Raw genomic sequence first — 8,238 nt, 5'->3', positions numbered from 1 at the left:
TTAAATTTAATTGCATGTCTATTCGAGTTATTGTTCTTTGTTTAATTATTTAGTTGCTAAAATTTTATTTTTATTTTAATTTGAAAGGCTCGCTAAAATTTCAATTTGTAATTTTATTAAAATTTCTATGATGTACATCTTTGTTTATTTATTATTATTTTTATAAATATTAATTTTCGAACTATAAGTTAGAACATTTCATGACGGCAATTTACTTTTGAACTTGAAAGATTTAAGACTGAATTTTTATTTCCCAAACTTGTATTGAGCTTTTCAGAAATCGAATTTAAACAAAGCGATGATAACTTTTTAGAGAAAGAGTCTCCTCTACTTATAACAATATTATATTGATTTCAAATAATTATTTTCACACAAACTTTTTGTTTACACACTATTAACCAATTTCTATTTATAGTTTTTACATTGATCATTGTGTGAAATGGAGCACATTTTCATTTAAAATATTATTTTAATATTGTATTGAAGTGTATATCTATTGTTAATTTGTATATAATTTTTTCTCTTTGTTTTCTCTGTTTGCTTTCTAAAAAATCTGAAGCAGCAATTTTGATCATCTTGTCTGTTGTCAATTTGTCTTTTGTTTAATTGTTTTGCTATTTTTTTTCCAATTGTTTTTCTATTAATTTGTGTAATTATGTGGTTGTTAATTTGGGTAATGATGTGGTTCTTAAGGTGGATGAATATTAATGGATATTGTTGAATATTAATGGATATTATTAAAATAGTTATTTTATTAAACTTACTAAATTTGTTGTCACAATCAATGGTAGGTGTCGGTTCGGAATTAGTTATAGGTGATGTGACAACTGATTTGAAGTTACAAAATTACTCAAATAAATGAGTTTGTACAACTATGTTAATAAATATGACACAGCTGTTATAAAATCATTAGAATTTTAAACATTGTCCTAGAGCTTGTACCTAACTTATTTATAGACATTCTCCAATCTAATGGACAAATAGATGCTAGTCTTTAAAATTATTTCCTTAAATATTAAGTGTCTACTAAACACCATACTATTCTATAGCCCTTAACACTATCTCTACAATATTCTAAATAAGCACTCCACACCGTAGTTGGTAATATACTCTACAATAAAAATACGTGTTCGGTCCGTTCGGATATGTACGAGTATTGTTCGATTTTTTCCGAAAAAACATTAAAACATTCTGCATAAAAAGGCAAAGACGAAAGATACGAATTACATAGTATATGTCATACCAAGTATTGTAAATACAATTAAATTAATCTAAAGACATATTAGCCACAAAATATATATATATATAGACATCCACGGCATTGTAAATAATTTCACTTTTAACTATTGAACTAATGCAAAAATAAAAATTTAAACAAGTTGAACACAAGGGAAAAAAAATAAAAAAATTTGAAAATTAAATTAGGAGGTAAGTGTTATGTCAGAATTAATCATTTGTTAGGACTTTATGGTCAACCATTTAAGAAAAAGAAAAGAAAAAAAGAAGAAAGGAATGAAAGACAAAAGAGGCTCCGTCTATAAAATATTTTACACTTTGTTTGGGGTGTCAGCATGAGCTGTATTTTTTAAATAAATTTATGTAATTTTTCCTAAATTGATTTGGTTATTAATTATTATAATTAGGATAGTTGACCGATATATTGTAATTTATTTCTTGTTGTTAGATTATCAGGGTTAGGGTTTTCACTTTGTATAGCCGTCGGCTCACCTACCCTCTATTTCCATGTATAGATTTGCTTGGGCAACACTCACTCACCTACCTCCCATCCTCTCTTATATAAGCCCCATCTGTGGTCGTAAATTTTCATTCAATACAGTAATACAATACATTGTATTATCTCATTCTCTCTATTTCTAAGATGGTATCAGAGCAACTCTAAGAAAAAAAAAAAAATTTCTTCTTCTTCTTCGTATTTCGCCTTCCGAATATCGTATCTTGAATTTTATTCCTGTTGTTAGTCTGAATAACGATTACTTTAGGTGCAACTACCGTACCAATCCCGACTCCGACACCACAGATCATAGTCCACCAAGACAATTCTGCATTTCTAACTGGAATTATACTGGATGAGACTAATTACTCATTATGGTCTCAACTCATGGAGATGCGGATTGGCGCTCATAACAAGGCTGGGTATCTCACGAGAGAAGTGGCAAAACCCGCACCTGGAGATTCGAAATTAGAAGCATCGATAACCGAAAATCATCGAGTCAAGAGTTGGCTCATTGACTTGATGAGCCCATCATTGATGCAGCGATTTATTCGTCTTCCCACGACTAAGGACATATGGGAGGCGGTGTCTAGGACCGTCTGTGTATTTTTGAATTGAATCAGAGGTCTTTTTCTATCAAGCAGAATGGCCGCCCTCTGCCAACATACTATAATGAACTTGTTGCTATTTTTCAGGAGATTAATCACAGGACTATGTCACAGGTAGGAACAATTAAAGGAGTGGTTCAATTGCACTCGGCCATGGCGAGGCTTCGAGTTCATATTTTTTTAAGCGGACTTGGCTTTGAGTTTGAACAGGTTCGTGGAGAAATCTTGCAAAAAGATCTAAAGCTTGACCTCGAGAGTGTGTATGCATATGTCCGGAGAGAGTATCAGTAGAAGCAGACGATGGCAGGATCTCATCCAATCTCTGAAAGCTCAGTGATAATGGCCAACCAAACTCGACAAGGACCACCATCGGGCCCTTTGAAAAATTAGAGTAATCAGGTTATTGGAAAATTTGGAGGGTGAGTATGTACTCAATTTGGTGAATTGGGCCATTCGAAAAAACGATGCTATGAGATTATTGGCTATCCTAACTGGTGGGATTTACGAAGAAGCCTCGAAAGAATATTGGAGGAAAAGCCATGGTGACTTCTACGGAAGAGGAATAGGTGCAACCAACGACAAATGCTGTTCACCCAGGTATACTTGGTAAAGCTTTTGTACTCTCTATGACTTTTCAGAATAGTGCTTGGATTATTGATACAGGTGTATCGGATCATATGACTAGGGACTCTGGTCAGTTAAAATCTCTTAACCCCTCCTTTTCAGTTAGTTATTTCCATAGCTAATGGTAGTACCTCTCTTATTACTGGGGAGAGGTCTGTTACTTTGTCCGATTCTCTCACTTTAGATACTATTCTTGTTGTTCCATCCCTTGAATATAACCTTATTTCTGTTAGCCAAATTACCTCTATCTTTGCGTGCACTATAACTTTTTAGCCTTCCTTTTGTGTTTTTCAGGACATTTTAACCTGAAAGATTCTTGGTTATGGTGTTAGACGAGGCAAACTTCATTATTTAGAGTTGACGGAAAAAGGGGGGTCAAAGTTCAGTCAAGCAAATCAAACAAGTAATGAAGATAAAACTTGAGCAATTGTATGGTTATGGCACCGAAGGCTAGGGCATCTTTCTTTTGGTTATCTTAAGAAGTTACAATTGCATTTGTTTTCGTATTTAAGTGATTTAGACTTTCATTGTGAAATTTATGAACTAGCCAAGAGACATCGTATTTCTTATTTACCAAGTTTGAATAAAAGTTCAAAACCTTTTGCGGTCATTCACTCGGATGTTTACGGTCCTGAAAAAATTTCTTCACTTTTTAATGCTCGTTATTTTGTTACGTTTATTGATGAATATACTCGAATGACCTGGATATCTCTTCTTTGAAGTAAGAATGATGTAGGTACAACATTTCAGGAATTTCATAATATGGTGATAACTCAATACCAAAGGCAGATTCACACACTTCAATCTGATAATGGTAAATGATCGGTCTGTTAATTATACATCAACCTTTGCAATAGCACAAATCATTGTAAAATAGGGCTATTGGTCGGGTAAGTCGAACCACTGGGACTGCTAGTTTATGGCAACTTAGGTGTCTAGAGTCATTTTTAGAATGATAAAGGGGGTTATAGAGGATTTGTTGGATTGTCACTAAGATTATAAATTGAAAAGTGCATAAAACATTAATGCTAAGAGGTAAAGAGGCAAAGACAATTAAAAAAGGGACTGGGGAAGTGAATCCACTACCCATCAATAAGTATGCTAGGAAATGATTTACTTGGGGAAATACATATATATATAACCGTGGAATGCAACAATACAACATTGATACATTATCTTCAAGAAATATATAAAATCAAGATACAAGAATAACCTATCAAGGCTTACATGTTTTGGTTACCTAAACTAGGATGCAACCTTAGACATGATCACCAAGCCATAGATTATCAAGCCCTTAATCTCATAATAAGAGCACATGAAATAGAAATAAAGAAGAATTTATCAAAGGAAAGCCCTAAGCAATAGATTATCAACATTCCTAAATATCATGCCAATAAAAACATTTCCATGAACTCATCTCCATTGTCACTATGAAAATGTAGCAATATAATTATGAGAGAAAAACAATCTAAGACAAGATATTTGACTCAAAATGATCATTTATAGATAATGAGATTCATTACATCATATGAAGTGCTCTAGTTCATAGAAAAGTTACATATATACATTATACTCCAAATATAAATCAAAACATAGCAATGCTTACAAAATGGGGCTTCATCACCTCCCTAGATAGGGATTAGTTACCCATAGGAGAAATGAAGGGAGAGGAAGAGAGGAAGAGATGAAAAAGAACTCCATTTTTGCCCTCCAACAAGCTAGAACTCCAAACCCCTCAAGAATACTACTTTTTCTCGCTAGTACTTAACCAAAAATATGAGATATATCCAAAATGATGAGTTACCCCTCTATATACACTTAAAACCTACTCCCCATACTCAAAATCCTGAGCTCCCCCTTCTGCATGAAGCTAGACCACACAAAAGAAGGATAAGGGGACCAAAATGCTGAAATTCAGGGGCAGTTGACCTGCCTATTGCAGATGAGCGGGCGTCCGCGGGAGTTTGCAAATTCGAAGAAGGCACTGGCGTGTTTGGCGGGCGGCCGCGACGGCGCGGCGGGCGGCCGCGGTGGCTCGTGGGGGCTTCCGCGGGCGCTGATCAAGGGCCCGCGGAAGTTGGTAGAGAGTAGGGGAGATTGGCGGGAGCCCGCGGTGGCGCGGCGGGCGCCTGCGGGCCTTGTAGCTGCACTTCCTCCAGGCTTAATTTTTTGATGCAAGCTTCTTCAGGCTGGAGCGAAGACACACTTCCACTATGAACACTAAGCCACGAACTTCACAAAAACGGCGACTGAAGAGGTTAGGTCCCGAAGATGACTCCCCGACACGACGCACGTATTTCAACAGAAAGTTGTCAAAACCTCTTCTTTGATCATTCTCAGGAAAAATACCTGAAATCAGAAAGAAATACACAACTGAATTAAAATTGTACATTATCCTCTAATAATGGACTTAACTAATGTAAGAAAGTGCGCTTGAATATGTAATATTCGGCGCTTATCACACCTCCAAACTTACATTTTGCTAGTCCCTTAGCAAAACAAGACAAAGAGCTTAATGTAAATGACGACCAATGAAATGCTAACACATGCATTAATCATGAAACAAAAATATCGACGAAGCTCAACTATGATTTGGTACACAGAAAATTTTGAAGATAGACATTAGGCAGACTACCTTGCATATATGAAGCCTTAACACAAAATGACAAAACAATATCAACTTAAATGCATCAATCATCAAGGTCTATATAAACACTTCAATTGTCATCTCTTGAATAACATGAACTCTAACTTCAGTGAAAGTGAGCCGGCTTCCTGATATGTGGCTTTTACCCTCTTTTTTCAATCTCACGAACACATTTTCACATCCTTAAATCTCCTTCTAAATGAGGTCTCCAAGGCATAACTTTATTAACTGAACAACTTTTGTTGGTTATTGACAATTTTATTGATCAACTCAAAAGATCACCTACTATGGTCGTGCAATGTCGAGAATTCATTAAGCTTTCTAACCAACCCATATAGCAAGTGTTGGGCCAACAACTCCTAAGCCAGATGGCTTTAGGGCGCTAAGTGTAAAGACATTCCTAGGGCTTAATAACTCGAATTGGAAAGGCTACGAATTTGGATGAACCATCTTTATTTATTTTTGAACAACCGTGCAATGTCTAAGTTCTTTAAGTTTTCTAACCAACCCATGTAACAAGTGTTGCGCTAACAACTCCAAAGCCAGATGACTTTAGGGTGCTAAGTGTAGAAACACTCCTAGGGCTTAATAACTTTAGTTGGAAAGGCTACGAACTTCAACCGGTCATTGAATATTTTTATTTATTTATTTATTATAATTATTTTTTGAACTTATGCCAAGGATATCCATTCATTAGGGTCATTAATTCAGATCACTGAGTCCCGATTAGGGTCAATTTGGGTTGCATACCTCACAATTAGGTTTTCGGCGTGCAAATGTGCAATGTGAAACATAACAGAGTATGAAATCCGACGAAAATTTAATTGAAATTTTTATACAAACCGATTATGAATCAACATGTTTAATTCAAAAGTTTCTTTATTTTCAAAATTTTTTTTTGTCTTGGCTTCTATACACAAAGTATTAAGTACATGCTTCAATCTTCAAAAAGTTCCCTTTAAACAATATGATTTTATTAACTTACGAGTATAAAAAATGAGCAAAAATATCAAAACTGCAATAACATGCTCATGCACCAAAAATGTAATAGCATGCACATGCACCCCCAAACTTGAATGTCACATTGTCCCCAATGTGAGAAGACAAGGGACAAACAAAGAGAATGAACAAAGGGGGAAAGGAACAATAGTACCAAGTTGAGAGGATTGGAGTGGCGGTGCAAAAATAGGCCAACTCATGAATGCCTCCAAACTTGGTTTCAAAAACCTGTCAAAAGATATCTATACAAAGCAAGAATCATATGAATCCAAATTCAATGAAAATAACTGCAGTTTATTCGACTAAAAACTATAAGCCATGCAAAGTAGCAAAAGTGATGCAGGTATAAGTGCAAAAGAAAAACTGAAAGACAAATGCCAAACGCGGCCCAAAATAAGTCTAAAAATTACTACCGAAAAGGGAAATAAGACGAAAAACATGAAATCACTCCACCATTGGAGTAGAGGAGGAAACACTAGGTGGGCTAGGTGCACGGTCAATCAATGACTGGAGCATAACCTGTAGAATTTCTTGATTCTCCTGAGTCTTCTGGACGGCACCCTCTATAGCATCAAAAGCGCAAGGAAAAGGCATCGAGACGAGCATCCAAGGTGAGATAGTCAGCGCGAGTCATTACATCCTGCGGCGGGACAAAAGGGGCAGCTGGAGAAGCGGGGGCATCAGGAGCAGGAGCCACAGGGGGGGCCGGAGCACCCCAATCCAACTCGCCACCAATGCGGGCTTGACGGTACGTCTGAAGCTGAGCTGTGCTGGACTTGCAGACCCCAAGGTTGAAGTTAAACACATTCTTTTCTTTCTGCTCACCACGGAGAGCTCGAAAACCCGCATTTTTGAGCAACCTTGTAATAAGGTATGGAAATGGAAATGCCCAGGTGGTGGTGGTGCGCGACCGAACCAAGATTAATTCATTGTAGATTTTTAGCAACTAGTCCCAGACAAGCTGTGGGACACAAAACCAATACTCCTTTTCCGCATGGTAGAGGGTTTTCAGAAATTCCCCCTTACGCTCGAAATAGCTTGGCACGGGAAGAATGTTCTTGGCCAGGACCGAATCAAGAAACCACAGCCAGCATGGTAAGAAGGATTTATTGGTGCTTGTAGTTCTATTGCCGGTGATGACAAATTTCTCCCACAATGTCTGCAAAGGAAAGCCGATTGGGGCCTTCAACATAAAGGGGGCGGCCCGCATCATCAATCACCGGAGATGCCAGTGGGCAATCCATTGCCATAGCAAGGTCATCCAGGTTGAACTCATAATCATAGCCATCAATGGTGGTTTTGAGTTTGTCCGGTTCCGCACAAGAATGAAACATGTTGGCGTAGAACAGATGGATCACACACGGGTAGTAAGAATGAGCATGTGGTTTGAAAAGAGATGCGAGGCCACGTGCCCTCAACTCGTGGACTGACCATGCGGTTTTCGGATTGGTCTCAAAAGCATTTGCAATGTCGAATGTTGCTTCGGTTTCAATTGGCCATTCAGCCCAATTTAGGGTCGGAGGCACATTAGAAGGGCCCTCAGAGGAACGAGCATGCTTGGAAGCAACCTTAGGAGCCATTGGAATGAAGAAAACTGGTTCGGGAATTTCTACGAACACCTGGCGTGC

The sequence above is a fragment of the Cornus florida genome, unplaced genomic scaffold (genome assembly GCF_030987335.1).
Source record: "Cornus florida cultivar Cherokee Brave unplaced genomic scaffold, ASM3098733v1 CherokeeBrave_3.0.0_Hap2_Chr02, whole genome shotgun sequence".
Taxonomy (NCBI): Eukaryota; Viridiplantae; Streptophyta; class Magnoliopsida; order Cornales; family Cornaceae; genus Cornus; species Cornus florida.
This window is presented reverse-complemented; position numbering follows the sequence as displayed.